The sequence below is a fragment of the Chanodichthys erythropterus genome, chromosome 23 (assembly GCF_024489055.1).
Source record: "Chanodichthys erythropterus isolate Z2021 chromosome 23, ASM2448905v1, whole genome shotgun sequence".
Lineage (NCBI taxonomy): Eukaryota > Metazoa > Chordata > Actinopteri > Cypriniformes > Xenocyprididae > Chanodichthys > Chanodichthys erythropterus.
The window spans coordinates 19,668,462-19,686,056 of record NC_090243.1 but is presented as its reverse complement, the minus strand read 5'-3'; positions in this window follow the sequence as shown (position 1 = coordinate 19,686,056).

The following is a 17,595-nucleotide window of genomic DNA, read 5'->3' as shown; positions in this document are numbered from 1 at the left end:
TGTTGAGATTGACAGGCTGATTCTTGATGTCTGTGTGTGCCTATCTTTTTTTTGCTCAGAACAACTGTTTGTGAAATCCTTCAGATTATATTGATAAAGCTGATCTTCTGCTGTAGAATCACAGTGCTGCTGTAATCAATAATGTAAATCTAACTCAGAGATTGGGCTCTAAATGAGTTCAGTGATTCAGATCAGATAATGATTATGTGAAAACATAACCAACATCACCTAATCATTTTTTCCATTTGTTTGTCTGGATGTTATAACTCAGTTAAAAAAACCCAAACAAAATTTTATTTTAAAAAGTCAAGGGTCAAGAGCTCCACTAAAGCAAACCCTCATCTCCACGATGGTGTCTTAAAAATTGTGATTTTCTCCTTTGGTGATTCTGCTTGTTATCATCAGGTGTCTTCAATAATGCTCAATCATCACTCAATTAATCACTTAATTATCTTATTAACTTTAACACTCTTGAGTATGGTCTCACATGTACTCCCTGGAGAGTTAATTTAACACTGCAGTTTTTGCTGTGTAGGAACATAGAAGTATGCTTAAAGTGCAAAAATAATATATAAAAAGTAAACTATAAGTGTGATGTCATGTTCACTTACAGAAAACTTAAAAGTATACTTGTGTAGCGTGTCTGGACCGGTCACTCTCACACTCACACAAGGACCACACGACCACTTGTTGAGATTCAGCACTGTAATTCTGTAATTAAGAGAAATAATCAGTGGAGCAACGGGGCAACAGCTTCTCCCACTCTGGTACACACAGAATATTGTTTGGGGAGAAGCGAAAATCACATGCGTCATCGGCTTCATACACAAGTAGACTGACGTTATACAATAATGGAAAAGAATTATATAAATGTAAATCAATTATACTGCTTATAAATATATAAATATCTTGTTTTTCTTATACATCAGATCAATATTCTTATTCTATTACAATAAATATATTACAGTAGTGTATAATATAAAATAATTAGTATATTACAATAGTATATTAAATACAATATCTATATTACATTATTAACATATACATTAACTCAAATATTTATACAATATAACTTCCTATAATAACATATAAACAATTATAATACCATTTGTATGTATAAACCCATATTTCACACATTAAATATCAAAAATGGAATAAAACATGAGATATAATCAGCACCGTACCATGTGCAGGCCGCACAAAGTGCGTCACAGACAGCATAAACAATTAAATCCGATTGTCTCTCCCGTAACACACTCTCTGTACAATATACATTCATTATCAGTCAACTAAATCTCTTTTCTTTCTGAAACAAAACTGATTGATCGAACATACCTGTAATTAAGAGAAATAATCAGTGGAGCAACGGGGCGACAGCTTCTCCCACTCTGGTACACACTAAGCATACAATGCTAATTAGTTAACGTCATGATATACATCATTTAAACCAAATAACACATTAAACGATACATTTTCATCATAGCTAACATAATCAAATGTTACTATAAGTCAATCACATTCTTCCAGCAACAAATATGCATTTTAAACAAGTAACATCATCATACCAGAATATTGTTTGGGGAGAAGCGAAAATCACATGCGTCATCGGCTTCATACACAAGTAGACTGACGCAATCGCTTGCCGTGCAAGAGGAAACCCCGCAGGTGCGTTCCACTGATAATGTTCCCTCCCCCAACAAATCCCCAAAGAAAAGTTCCGCTACTTTAGCGTTATTTTCACATAACTTGTGAACGATAATATAGAAACAAAATTTCGTGAAGTTCACTATACCAATTTTTACAAATGTAGAAAAATATAAGCATTTATAAACCAATTTAAGAGAAGAAAAAAGAAAAATAATACAAATACAGAAGGAAATAGACAAAACAAGTCAGATTAAATCAATACATTTTTCACACCAGTTACATTCTCCCCCCTGAACTTCACAAATTTTGACTATCACAGGGATAGTACAAACTGGAGCGATTAGACAATCTGTTACCCAGAATATTGTGCAACAAAATATGTTTCCCACTCACAGGGAAGGCGAGTACGGCAGGTTGATCAGGCCCACTGCAATCACCCGCAAAAGGTGCCTTAAACACTATTCATCACAGATGAAACTTCATCTCCGATCTGGAACAACAATGTACTGAGATACATTAACTCACAGATGTTTAATTGTACAACTCAAAATGATAGAAGAAAATAAAGTTCTAATGTACTGTACATTCTTATTTCAATAAAGATCTTACAACCCCACCAACTGGATTCAGAGATTTGATAGATTGAGTCATGTTCTCTATCAATCTGTTGACGGGTTTCACAATCCTACCCACTCTGGTCCGAACTCCCATTTCACCTTGACCAGGAGGTGGCTCAACAACTTCAGCAGGTGAAACATGACTATCATCATGGAGAACTGCCTCAGAAAGCAAACTGCAAGAATCACAACTTTCGTCTGGATTGACTACATTGCTGCTCTCCTCGGTACAATCATCTTTTGACACAGGTTGTTCCTGTCCCGATGACTCAAAGACTATGTCCAATGATGCAGCACTATCAGGACGGCAGGACGACCTCTGAGAATCCTCAGAAGCTGCAGTCTTTTCCACCCAACTGGCAACTCGATCAGACAAAGAACACAACTCGGATGCAGGACCAACATCATCCATGAACACACTTCTACTGCTAAGGACAGATTCACCACTATATTCGGATAATTCTCCCAACTCAAGTGGCAGGAAATTCGCTTGTAACAACAAATTGCGGTGAACAGTTTTCTCCTGACCCGTTCTGGTGCTACGTATGCGGTAAATGTGGCACTGGGGGTTCAACGCAACTACCCTATAAGGCGTGGACTCCCACCTGTCTGCCAGTTTTCTCTTCCCACGTTCACCTTTGTTGGCCAGCAGAACTTGATCACCCAACTCAATGTTACGACCCTTCGTCCTTTGGTTGTACAACTCTGTCTGACGTTGTTGACTGGAGTCTATGTTCTTCTGAGCAACAGTAAGTGCTTCTTTCAGGTCAGCTTTTAATCTCTTTACGTACTTGTCGTAATCAACAACGTCACAGTCTCTCTCAATGTTGCCGAACATTACATCTACAGGCAGCTTTGGGATCCTACCAAACATTAAGAAAAAGGGAGCATAGCCGGTGGACTCATGCGCGGTACAGTTATATGCAAAGGTTAGGGTCTGAAGCAACTGTGACCACTTTTCTTTGGACCTTGGCGGGAGTGCTCTGATCATGTTGCCCAAGGTTCTGTTGAACCGCTCAACGCTCCCATTTCCCATTGGATGATAGGCAGTTGTTCGTGACTTTTTTACTCCGGCAACCTGCAGCAACTCTCGAATCAGTTGGCTTTCAAAGTTGGCCCCCTGATCCGAGTGGATCCTGTCAGGAAAACCGTACACACAAAAATAACGATCCCACAATTGTTGTGCTACCTGCTTTGCGGACTGGTCACGGCAAAGGAAAGCATGAGACATCCGAGAAAAATGGTCAGTCACGACCAGCACGTCCACATTACGACCTTTTGAGCTTTCTGCTGTCCAAAAATCAATGCATACTAGCTCCATTGGACTTGATGTTTTCACGCTCTCTAAAGGGGCTCTGCCTTCGGGTTCGAGTGTTTTACTGACGACGCAGCGCTTACAACACTTAACGTACCTACGGACGTCTTGTTCCAACCCGACCCAAAAGAACCTTTGTCTGGCCAGGTGCATAGTTCTACCCTGGCCCTGGTGCCCTGCTTCATCGTGAACGCCTGTCATCACTTGCGTAATTAAAGAAGATGGGACAATGTACTGTAACCGTTTCTTTCCTGTCAAGTTATCTTTGCTTACGCGATACAGCACACCATCGAGTAACTTTAATTTGTCCCACTGTTTCAAGACTCTGAGCACCTTATATGTCTCACCAGCACGCTCGCGACGTGAGGCTCTCTTGCCCCTATTGACATAAAACAGGACCCTGGACAGACAAGGATCGTTTTGTTGTCTGTGTCGAAGCTCGTCTAACGAGAAGACTGGTAACGGGCACTGCCCAGGAGGCAATAAATGTTGGGTGTCTTGGGCAATCCAGGAGATTGCCCTTGACTCAACTCCTGCTTCCCAGTCATTGTGACCCTCCAACACCGCAGACACTTCAGCACTGGAGAGTGGACAACGACTTGGTGTTACACAAGGAGAAAATTCAGCACTCTGGATACCAGCACTAAGCCTGAATGCATCCTGCACTGTGTCTCTCTCAAATTGCTCTGCTTCATTAAGCAACGCGTTGTAAGGCTCATTCAGTAACCTCTGACTGACCCGGTTATGGACAAAGGGTTGACGACTTAAAGCATCGGCCACTACGTTCTTACTGCCAGGTATATACTTGATACTGAAACGATAGGGCGCCAACTTGGAAACCCATCTCTGCTCACACGCGTCGAGTTTAGGCTTTGTAAGGATGTAAGTTAAGGGATTGTTGTCCGTCCAGACAACAAATTCGTGGCCTTTCAGCCAGTGGCTGAATTTGTCGCAGACGGACCACTTCAAAGCCAAAAACTCTAAGCGGTGAGCAGGATACTTCGCCTGAGCGCGCGTAAGGGCTTTGCTTGCAAAAGCGATCGGACGAGCTCTAGTCTCACCCTCTGCAACCTGTGATAACACAGCACCCAAACCGTCCATGGACGCGTTAGTGGACAAAATAAACGGGCGACTGAAATCAGGATGCGTGAGTACTACAGAATTGATCAGAGCAGCTTTTAACTGCTGGAAGGCCCTACTGTGCTCTTCCTTCCAGTCACCAGGACTCAACTTTCTGAACGCAGCAGCACCCTTCCCCGGAGGCTTCTTGCCCCTTGGCGCAGCTGTCAAAGCAAAAAGAGGCTTCGCGATTGTGGAGCAATTTTGGATAAACCTCTGGTAATACAGCACCATACCAAGGAACGATTTGATCTTTCTTTGGGAGGGAGTTACCCCATCTTCCATCATTAAATCAGACTCTGTCACTGCTCCAATAGCGCTGACCTTATCTGGGTCAGTCGCTACCCCTGAACTGTCAATGACATGCCCTAAAAACCGCACGCTCCTCCGGAGGAAATGACACTTTTTGGGCGCTAACTTTAAACCATGCTCTCTGAGCCTACTGAACACTAACTCGAGCCTCTTAATGGCCTCGCTCTCGTCTGGGGCATACACGAGTAGGTCATCCAGATAGCAAAGCAACGTCAGGAAGTTTTGATCGCCGAAGATGTTAGTCATTAGGCGCATAAAACTGGCGGGGCTATTGCACAACCCTTGCGGTAACCGATTAAACTCAAACAGCCCCATCGGCGTTGTGAAGGCCGTAAGATTTTTGTCCTCCTCGGCCATTGCGATATTATAAAAGCCGGAGGTAAGATCCATCGCGCTAAAGATCGCGTTTCCGCCTAAGGCCGCCAAGCAGTCTGCTTGGTGAGGTAAAGGGTGAGCGTCTTTGATGGTCCGGGCATTAAGCCAGCGGTAATCAACGCAAACACGAAGATCACCACTTTTCTTCCATACCAGGACCAGCGGAGACGCCCATTCACTACAAGACTTTCGGATAATCTCTTGCTGTTCCATATCAGAGAGCACTTTTCTCAGTGTCTGATACTGAGCTGGAGGAACACGCCGATACGGAAGTCTAAACGGCCGGTTATCAGACAGGTGGATCCTATGGACAAATTCTTTGGCCTTACCACAGTCTAACTTATGTTTAGAAAACACATCTTGATGTTTCTGAATCAACTGCAGAAGCTGGTCTTTCCAATATGGAGTCACCTCGCAGGACTCAATGTCAAGATCACTAAGACCGAGCTTCTGCAGTGCTTCACGAATACCCAAGGAAGAACTCACCCCCGCGTCTGCGCTAGAGGAGACGGACTGGCTCTGCACGTTCACATTCTCCACATCACAGTGTTCGGGCTGCACGTCCAGGTCTTCAACTGCTAAAACAGGAGACACGTCTGCTATTTTAGTGTTACGTCTCAAAGTGACAGGTTTATCGGATGGGTTAATCAACTTAATCGGTACCCATCTGTCACCAGGCAATGTGGCTATAACACGCCCAACAAGAACACCTTTCTTCTGAGTTTGTGCCTTAGATGGCTCAACCAACACGGTACTACCCACAGAAATGACGGAACTGGCCGGGAGTCTACCCCACACAAGGTGCTCTTGTTGAGGTAAAAGTGTGATAGCTTGAGTGAGCTTAGCGGTACCGACAACGGTTGGGATGCTCCCACCTTCCCATCTGTCATGCCCAGACAGCATACTCAAAAACCGCTGAATTTCTGGTTCTCCTGTTGAGTTTGGCTGGTTCATAACGCGCCAATAGCTTTGGGACTGCTTAAGTTGACCGAGAACATACTTGATGACATTAGTACCAACAATTAATTGGTCTTTTTGCCCTGGTACAACCAAGGTAGGCACAATGACTGAGAATCCATACACACACATCTTTAGCTGATGGATACACTTGGGTTTGACCCGAACACCGCCACACCCTACAAGCAAAACATCGGCATGGGGCTGCCCAGACTCAAGAATCCCACATGTATCCAGCAACTTGCGCTCGATTTCCTCATTAATAGTACATGCCATAGAACCCGTGTCTAACAGGCCTTGGCAAGTGACTGTATCATTCACCAACACATCAGTATAAAACAAACTGTCAGCTTTTTCCAGCTTCGCGATGTTTTGGAACAAAATGATACTGCCATTTGACTCAACCTGACAAAGGTTGCTATATACGACCATCGGATCATCTTCGCTGGTGAGAGGCTGACTCTCAACACTCACACTGCCCTCTCCCCAGTGTGAGTGGTTTAGTTTCCCTGACCGTCGCTGGTCTGGGCTGCACCTTGGCCAACAACTCTGTGACACTGTTTACGCTGATGTCCGAACTCTAAACAATCAAGGCATCTTCTTTCTCTCATGCAGTGTGAACGGGTTGAATGAGATCGGTCTCCGCACACTGCACATGGGGATGCTCGATACCACGGTGACGTACGAGGCTTTGGTTCTGAAACAGGTTGAGTTGTGCGTTCCAACACCCTTTCTAGCATTTTCAGTACACGCTCTAAAGTGCCCAATTCTGCGGCTTCACTTGTTTTAGGGTGTGGGCTTGCAGTACACGCAGCAGGGTTTACACCTACACTTTCGCTTCCCACTGCTACCTGCATGCTGACTGGCTTTTCGGCAACAACAACCTGATTTACTGCAACTTTGGGCGCAGATGGAAGAGGCTTTCGTGACTTAAAGTCTCTCTCATGCTCGTCGATGGCTTCTTGGACCTCCTCAGCTGACCATTTGCTTATGGGCTTACACCTAAAGACATTGGAAAGATCAAGATTGGGACAGTTCCTGATAAACATCATTGCTATCTCTGAGCTCATATTTTCCATCTTGCTACCACATCTTTGCAGGTGAGCATCTGCTAGCTCAGCCGCCTCGTTCAACCTGACCCAATAGTCAACAGGGTGCTCGTTATGCTTCGGATGGGTTGCATAAAAATCGGCTAGCGGCTGGCACGAGCCAGGACTCTCACTGAAATAGCGCTGCAGTACTTCGTAGACAATTTCAGGGCTAAGTACAGCTACCGGGCTACTTTTTAGCTTAACCTTGACAATGCTCTTTGCACGGCCGCAGAGATGGTTCAGTATTTCCTCTACCCCGTCGACTTTGCTGCAGCCCTTTTTGGACAGATACACATTCATCTGTTCAATCCACTCTAAAATGGAACATTTGTCACTACCGTCCCCTCTGAACATTTGTGGTTCTTTAATGTCAGCTTTGACTATGAGGTTTAATTTAGAAAGATCAAGGCTCGTAGAAAGGGGCATTGTGCTAGAGGGTTGCTGCTCAAACAATGGAACGGAACCAGGTGATACTGAAGTCTGGTTTGTTAACAATCGTGTGACAATAGAGTCACCTATCTGGCTTCCGAGCTCACCAATGAGGTCACGTAGTTGCTGCGTGACATTGTCAGGACCAGCATTGGCAGGGGTGGAAGACTTCAGTTTACTCGATCCATTATTAAGCACAGTTGGATCAGTCGCAGAATCATAGACCAAGATGCGTGGTTTGCCAACTACAGGCTCGGATACCCCAAACAACCCACGCCCCCTGCCAATGTGTGGTGTCACTAAATCTTCATTCCATCCCCCTTCTGCCATATCGCAAATTTTAGATGATGGAAAACATACACAAGAAATTTTTTGCTATCTCACAATTACTGTATGCTCAAGCAGAAACAAGGAAAAAAAAGTAAAAAAAGTGGAAAACAGTTCAATGTGCGCAAAGTGTAAAGTCCGATGTGTGCGTAATGTGGAACGAGACCTCAGTTACTCAGTTCAGTTCAATGTCCAGACACCGCCACTAGAACGTCAACGACGAAGATCCTTCGTCCATCAGTTGCAGAAGCGTTGTGATCCAGCGTTGTCAAACCCCAGCGATCGGCTGCAGCAGATCTGCCGCATCCGGGTCACGGCACCAAATTATGTAGCGTGTCTGGACCGGTCACTCTCACACTCACACAAGGACCACACGACCACTTGTTGAGATTCAGCACTGTAATTCTGTAATTAAGAGAAATAATCAGTGGAGCAACGGGGCGACAGCTTCTCCCACTCTGGTACACACAGAATATTGTTTGGGGAGAAGCGAAAATCACATGCGTCATCGGCTTCATACACAAGTAGACTGACGTTATACAATAATGGAAAAGAATTATATAAATGTAAATCAATTATACTGCTTATAAATATATAAATATCTTGTTTTTCTTATACATCAGATCAATATTCTTATTCTATTACAATAAATATATTACAGTAGTGTATAATATAAAATAATTAGTATATTACAATAGTATATTAAATACAATATCTATATTACATTATTAACATATACATTAACTCAAATATTTATACAATATAACTTCCTATAATAACATATAAACAATTATAATACCATTTGTATGTATAAACCCATATTTCACACATTAAATATCAAAAATGGAATAAAACATGAGATATAATCAGCACCGTACCATGTGCAGGCCGCACAAAGTGCGTCACAGACAGCATAAACAATTAAATCCGATTGTCTCTCCCGTAACACACTCTCTGTACAATATACATTCATTATCAGTCAACTAAATCTCTTTTCTTTCTGAAACAAAACTGATTGATCGAACATACCTGTAATTAAGAGAAATAATCAGTGGAGCAACGGGGCGACAGCTTCTCCCACTCTGGTACACACTAAGCATACAATGCTAATTAGTTAGCGTCATGATATACATCATTTAAACCAAATAACACATTAAACGATACATTTTCATCATAGCTAACATAATCAAATGTTACTATAAGTCAATCACATTCTTCCAGCAACAAATATGCATTTTAAACAAGTAACATCATCATACCAGAATATTGTTTGGGGAGAAGCGAAAATCACATGCGTCATCGGCTTCATACACAAGTAGACTGACGCAATCGCTTGCCGTGCAAGAGGAAACCCCGCAGGTGCGTTCCACTGATAATGTTCCCTCCCCCAACAAATCCCCAAAGAAAAGTTCCGCTACTTTAGCGTTATTTTCACATAACTTGTGAACGATAATATAGAAACAAAATTTCGTGAAGTTCACTATACCAATTTTTACAAATGTAGAAAAATATAAGCATTTATAAACCAATTTAAGAGAAGAAAAAAAGAAAAATAATACAAATACAGAAGGAAATAGACAAAACAAGTCAGATTAAATCAATACATTTTTCACACCAGTTACACTTGCACTAAACTAGCAGTTTACCGAGAGTATATTTCAAAGTGTACTTTCGTATACTAAAAATGTAGCTACTACTAGTATTAAAATAGTAAACTACTAGTATACTAGTATAAGTTCACTTTTAGTACAGATGCAGTACAAATGTGAACTAGTTAAAGTTTACTACTGTTACACTTATAGTACACTTAAACGTATACTTCAATTGGGCCAATTTAGTCCCAAGCGGTATTAAAATAGTACACTTACAAGTTTACTACTAGTACATTGATATTATACTTACTACATAAAGTATACTTGAACATTACTTTAGTATACTTGATCAAATGAACTTGAAGTATACTATTTTTTCGTAAGGGAAGGCAAGGCAATTTTATTTGTATAGCACATTTCATACACAATGGTAATTAAAAAAAGTGCTTTACATAAAAAAGAATAATAAAAATAGAACATAAGGAATAGAAATAACAGTAAAAACAGAGAATTTTGCTATCTGGATGGAAGAGCTAGGAAGTCTCAGGGAGTTTGTTGTTGTTTTTGTTGTTGTTGTTGTCGTCCATCAGAGGATCTAAACGGATCTATCCATCAGAGCGGATCAGAATGGATCTTCCTCACACAACAGGACTGCTACCTGTTAAGGCACTTCAAACTGATAAACACAGTTTCAATCTCCCCTTTTGCCAAGACACCTCAAACTGCACCACACAGCCCTAATGCCCCTTCCGGAGATATCTTACCTATGCAATGCAGTTCAAATTTCCCCCTTTGGAAAGTGTCCTGACTGTAATCCAGAGATATCTTAACCATGCACTACAGCTCAAATTTCCCCATGGTTTGTCCCCTTATCCAATTTTACCAAATTTTAACCTAATCACTTTCTTCCTGATTCTCCCAGCTCTTTCAACCAGACAGCAATATTTAAAATGCATTAAAAGTCAGAATAACAAGATGATACATAAAAGATATAAAATACATTAAAAATGAAATAAAAACAGGAAAAGGAATTAAAAGAATAAAAAGATAATACATATAAAATAAAATGCAAACAGTTCGGACATAGCACAGTGCTCAATCAGCAAATGCATTGGTAAAAAGTTGTGTTTTGAGTCTGGATTTGAATGTGGCTACTGTTGGAGCACACCTGATCTCTTCTGGAAGCTGGTTCCAGTTGCGGCTGGCGTAACAGCTAAAAGCAGACTCTCCTTGCTTTGAGTGAACCCTTGGTATTTCTAAATGACTTGATCCTGATGATCTGAGTGATCTGTTAGGTTTATATTCTATGAGCATATCTGCAATGTATTGAGGTCCTAGGCCATTGAGTGATTTATAAACAAGTAACAATACTTTAAAATCAATTCTAAATGCAACTGGAAGCCAGTGCAAGGACCTGAGGATTGGTGTGATGTGTTCATGTTTGTGAACAAATCAAATGTGTTCAAATCAAACTTTATTTATAAAGCACTTAAAAACAACCAAAGTTGACCAAAGTGCTGTACAGAAAAATATATAAAACAGAAAATACTCAACTCATACAAGACATAAAAACAAAAACAAATTAAGAAACAAATGTCAAAATTAGTCAAAGGCCAAAGAGAAAAGGTGGGTCTTAAGAAGTGACTTAAAAGAAGACAATGAAGAGGCCCGTCTAACGGGCAGAGGCAGATCATTCCACAGTTTAGGAGCTGCTACAGCAAAGGCACGGATCCCTCTGAGCATCCGTTTGTTTTGGGCACATTCAGGAGCAGCTGATCAGCTGACCTGAGAGAACGGGTGGGTGTATAAGGGTGTAGCAGCTCAGAAACGTAGGGTGGAGCAAGACCATTTAGAGATTTAAAAACAAATAAGAAAATTTTAAAATGGATCCTAAAATGTATGGGCAGCCAGTGAAGTGAGGCTAAAATAGGGGAAATGTGCTCGTATTTGCGTTAACAGACGTGCTGCAGCGTTTTGAACCATCTGCAGACGAGCAACAGAAGACCCACTAACCCCCACATACAGTGCGTTACAGTAATCCAGCCGAGTGGTAATTACCACAGACAAGGTCACAGGCTCAAACCTGTCAAAAACAGCAGAACAGAGGACAGGGATTGAGGGGTCATAAGCAGAAGGTGAAATAAGAGCTCTAGTGGTAGTGACCTTATCAATAAAAAGTGCATCAATACAGACAGTTTCGCGGAGCATTAAGAACAGAATCAATAGTCTTAAACAAAACACGAGGCTTGTTACAGTTTGACAGAATAATTCCAGATAAATACTGTCTTTTAGCATCTTTCACAATTGTCTGATAATGACGCCAGCAGTCCCTTAGCATTTGAAGTGATACATGCAGTCTGTCCTTTTTCATTTGCGCTCAGCTCTACGGCACTCGCGTCTGACAGCACGAGCCGTGTCATTCAACCAAGGCTCAGATTTAGTTTTAGGTTGCCTAATTTTTTGCATTTTGAAATGTAGAATCTATAAATGTTCAATAATATAAAAGCAATATCACACTTGTAATCGTGATGTTGGTCTGATATTGGGATTAAACAGCGCTCCTGTTCATCTGATGTTGCTTTATCAATAAAGGATTATATTAACATGTGAAATGTTTTGTGAAATCTCAATGAAACCACATTAAACCATCTTAAACCTGTCACTCCTGAAGCGTTTGCATAGAGAGAGTGTTTTACATGAGCGACACACGCTTCAGTGCTCTGCATGTGTTTATAACTCTGTCAAACATCAAACATGATCAACAACTGTTTTTCACTAGAACTGAACCTACAACCAACAAAAATGACTTTCAGCACCATATTGATCTGGACGCTGGCAGTATTATGTCGAGGTTTGTGTCAGTAAAGATTACAGACATTATTTACTTGTTATTTTTATGTGTTGTGAAGATATATGGTTGTGAAAGTGTTTGTGATATTTCTAATCTTTCTCTCTTGTCAGAATCTGTTGGTCAGGTGACAGTGACTCAAACTCCCTCAGAGCTGCTCTCTCAAACTGGACAATCAGTCACTGTGACCTGTAAATTTAACAGTGATGCGAACTGCTGTCACAATGGACACCATTTTCTTAGCTGGTACTTAAAAAAACCTGGAGAAGCTCCTAAACTCCTGATTTATGGAGCAATCAGTCGGCAGTCGATAATTCCATCTAGATTCAGTGGCAGTAGATCATCTGGGAGAGATTTCACTCTGACCATCAGTGGAGTCCAGACTGAAGATGCTGGACATTATTACTGTATGAGTGAACACTACATCAGCAGTAAATATGTGTTCACACAGTGATAAAGAGTCGTACAAAAACCTCCGTCAGTCAGAGTCACAGTGACTGAACTGATACTGCAGCTGCTCACACACTTTCACACACTTTCACACACTACTGACACACAGAGGACAAACACAGGAACTACACATGTGCTCAAAACTGACTTATGACTGAAATCAGCTCTATTAGACTGTGATCTGTCCTGTGACAGACGGGTTTGACTCAAATATGCTCAGAATTGTTTGTAAAATTATATGAAAACAAACAATAATGTCATCATATGTTGTTGTTTTTTTACATTAAACTTCACAGTTCTTGAGCAGTTTTTCAAGTAGCTGCTTCATCTCAAGCTAATAATGAATTTATTATTTGTGATATATGACCTTAATGTTTCTGTGCACCAGAGGGCGCTCTAGTTCACTGCTTTGTTTGTTGTGTTGAAGTAACAAAAGAAGACTGAGTTCCCAGTAAACAAAAGTGAATTAACACGGCACTCGTCTCAGCATAACGTTCATGTTATATAAAAGGATAAATATATAACATATTGGCGAACTCATGATTTAATGCAAAGATGGAGAACTGGCTACTGAATACGGCAGATCTGATGAATGTAGTGAACACATGGAACAACAACCCAATGAAATGGCTGTTTATTGGTCATATGGATGCCTTTGATGAGTAAGCTGAACACAGAGCTACCTACATAGAAAGGTTTGAACAGTTTGTTTCTGCAAATGACATTGCAAATGAGAAACGAGTTGCTGTGTTGATGAGTGTAATGGGTTCATCTACATAAGGACGGCTGTGAAGCTTAATTGCTCTGGATAACTGTTTTGAAAGAACATTTCTCTCAGAAACTGATCATGATTGCAGAAAGATTTAGGTGTCATAACCACAGTCAACCGCAGCTGATCGAGCCAGTTGTTAACCCTCTGGAGTCTGAGGCTGATTTGGGGCCTGGAGAACTTTTGACATGCCCTGACATTTGTGCTTTTTTCAGTTGTTCATAAACATATTAATGGAAAAAGTGTCATTACACTGTATTCAGCACAAACTAGGCTACAATAATATGTGAGGAACATGTATGTACATGTTTGTGTTTTTGAAGGAATAACATTTATGCGTGGTTGTTGAAAAAACAAAAAACTTAAGTCACTGAAATAAGGCCAAAAAAAGTATAATAAATCTGTGTTCATAAGACTTTAGGGTATTGGAGGTTGTAGACTAGAGTTTTTGCTTCAAAATTATGTAAAAATTATGCTGCCTACTCCTTCATATTTAACAATATATTGATTTAGTTTTTGTAAGACACTTTTTGCCAAGAAACACAGTATGCAAGGAGGCGTGAATCACCACTGAAAATGGGCCATTCTCACCTGAGAAGACAAAAGAATTGGATAGTAATGAGCTGAAATGACTTGCATATTAATGAGGCATTTCAGTCAGGTAGGCTGTGAAAAAAAACCTTCTGTGATGTCTCAAGCTCATTATGATATATGAAACATACAGAAAAATATTATTACAATATAAAGTAATGGTTTTATATTATACTTTAAAATATAATGTATTTCTGTGATGCAAAGAGTCTGAATATAGGCTTTTAGTTTAAAAGCATGCACATTTGGAGAAATATTGGATTCTCATATGCTTATGTCAATTTTCTATACAGAGGAGTTATTTTTATTTAATATTCACTGTCATTACTATGAGCGCTGGTGTTTTCAATTCATCCTTGAAGTCGGAGGGCGCTCTGTGCATTTTAGTCCACAAATTCATCTAAAAGAAGAAGAGGCTATTCCATGAATGGAGTTTCCAATACATACAGCAGCAGGAGGGCGCTAAAGAAACAAAAACTCATCTAAACTTCATCTGTAGAAGACAAGTAAACAGGAAGTAACTGCATGTCTTCTAGAGATCGCTAACCATGACTTTTACATCCAGATAAACACTTTTCAAGACAATAAATACACGATTGAGATAATAAATGCATGTATTGACTGAATTAGCGTCTGAATAGCGCTGGCTCCGTGGGCGTGGCCGCATTAGCAGATAATGAGCTGAATCACGGACTTCTGACATGGCTCTCTTTTCAGACAGATTACATAAACAAAGAAGGTTTGTTTTCGATTTGACTTACATGATTTAAAACCTGACATCTTAACGTTTTTTTAGACATAAGTGTAATTTTTTTGTCATTAGTATTCACTAAGTTACAGTTCATTTTCTGAGAACTATCAGATTGGAGTTCGTTCAGAGGGAGAGGAGAAATCACGCATCATGTTAGTTTTCTTTATTTTACAAAAAGCACAAAATTCTGTTTTTACTCTGAGTGTACACAAATGAAAGAAGATATTCCACAGATTAAAATGGTGTATAACTCTTTATTGTATGTGCAACATTGACGGAGTATTTTGAGTCTCTTTCACACTGATAAGAAAAAAACCACGGTGGTATCGCCGGCGATACCGTCAGACCTCAGAATGGAGATGTGAGGATTTGTGGAGATTTTAAAGTTAACAGTGAATCCGGGCCTTTGTGTTGAACGTTACCCAATTCCACGAATAGAGGATTTATTCACATCATTGGCAGGGGCCAACGCTTCACCAAACTGAACCTCTCCAGTGCATACTTACAAGTGCCCTTGACAGAAAAATTCACACAAATGCCTCACTATCACCACGTCAAAGAGGCTCTTCTGTTACAATCGATTACCATTTGGTATTGCTTCAGCTCCTGCAATTTTTCAAAGGGTCATGGATCAGATTTTACAAGGCCTTCCCAATGTTCATTGCTATCTAGTGACATCTAAAGAGTGTAGACGCAGTCCTCGGTCGACTGGATGAGTTTGGGCTGTGTGTCCAACACGAGAAATGTGAACTCTTTAAAGATTTGCTGGAGTATTTGGGGCACATCATACATGCTCAGGGTCTTCATAAGATACCAGAAAAGGTCAGGACAATCGTGGATGCTTCTGCACTGAAGGACGTCAGTCAACTTTATTCATTTCTGGGACTTTTAAACTATAACAGTCGATTTATTCCTAACCTTGCATCAGTGTTAGCAAGAAATTACACAAGAAAGTACTGAATTTCTACCAATATCTGTACAGGTGAAAGTTTACAACGCTTACAGACCACCGTCTGCTGACAACAATCTTCAGTCCAACAAAAGCCATTCAGATACAGAGAAAGACAAATACATAATTCACCTCTCTGTGTTTAAAGTCACCATGAAATCAAAATGGACAATTCTTGTTTTGTTATGAAATGTTGCAGTATTTATTATAAATGATTTATCAATGCACATCATTAATGCACTTATATTTGATGTTGTGATTGACAGGATGAGATGAACGAGCTCCTCCTGAACCTTCATTTAGAGCCTCATTTAAATACAGAATGAGTTCATTTGCATATTGATCAGATGCTTCAGTGCTCTGAGAGTGTTTATAGTGCTGTGAGTTTAACACTTCATCACTGACACACACAACAATCTTCATCAACATGACCTTCATCATCATCTGGACGCTCTTATACTGCTTTATACTACAAGGTGAACAGCATGTATTTGAAATATTTAATTTAAAAAATATAGTTTTTGCACAGCTTAAAAATGTCAAATAATACTTTATGGACTCATAAATTATTTGTTTTTCAGGATGTAGAGCTCAGATCACAGTGACTCAGACTCCTGCAGTGAAAACTGTTAAACCAGGAGAAAATGTTGAAATGAGCTGTAAACTCAGTACTGCTGCTACATACTGTAGCCCACCATGTGTGTCCTGGTACTTACAGAAACCTGGAGAAGCTCCTAAACTCCTGATTTATCAAACAAGATACCTCCAGTCAGGAACTCCATCTAGATTCAGTGGCAGTGGATCTAACAGTGATTTCACTCTGACCATCAGTGGAGTCCAGACTGAAGATGCTGGACATTATTACTGTCAGAGTTTCCACGTCATCAACAGTATAAATGTGTTCACACAGTGATAAAGAGTCGTACAAAAACCTCCGTCAGTCAGAGTCACAGTGACTGAACTGATACTGCAGCTGCTCAAAGGAGGATCTGAAACAACATTGTCACACATTCATTAGAAATAACATCATCAAAATTAAGCTTTTTTATAAATTATTGAGGTCAGAATTCAAAGCATTAGCTGAGAGAAACAACTAGACAAAGTCCATCAGTGTCACTGTTAAATTTCCTCATATTCATACCCTCTTTAGACTAAAAATGTTGTGGAAAATGTATATCTGCCTTGAGATTTTGTGCTCTTCTAGATCAGTGACATGATTGAGATCTACATGTGAGTCGTCCACCATATTGGATCAGTCAGATCTGGTCCGTGAACACTGGAGAGCAAGTGAACTACTGACTGCATCTGCAACCTCTGTAATAAAGTTTCATGAGAACTAGTTAAATAGTAAAATCACTAAAAAACTCTGTCCGTCTGGAGTTTAAAGCTCAGTGGTTTATATGCTGCACAATGCTGTGATATTTTTGATGAAAGTCATTGATTTGTAAGTGTGAGT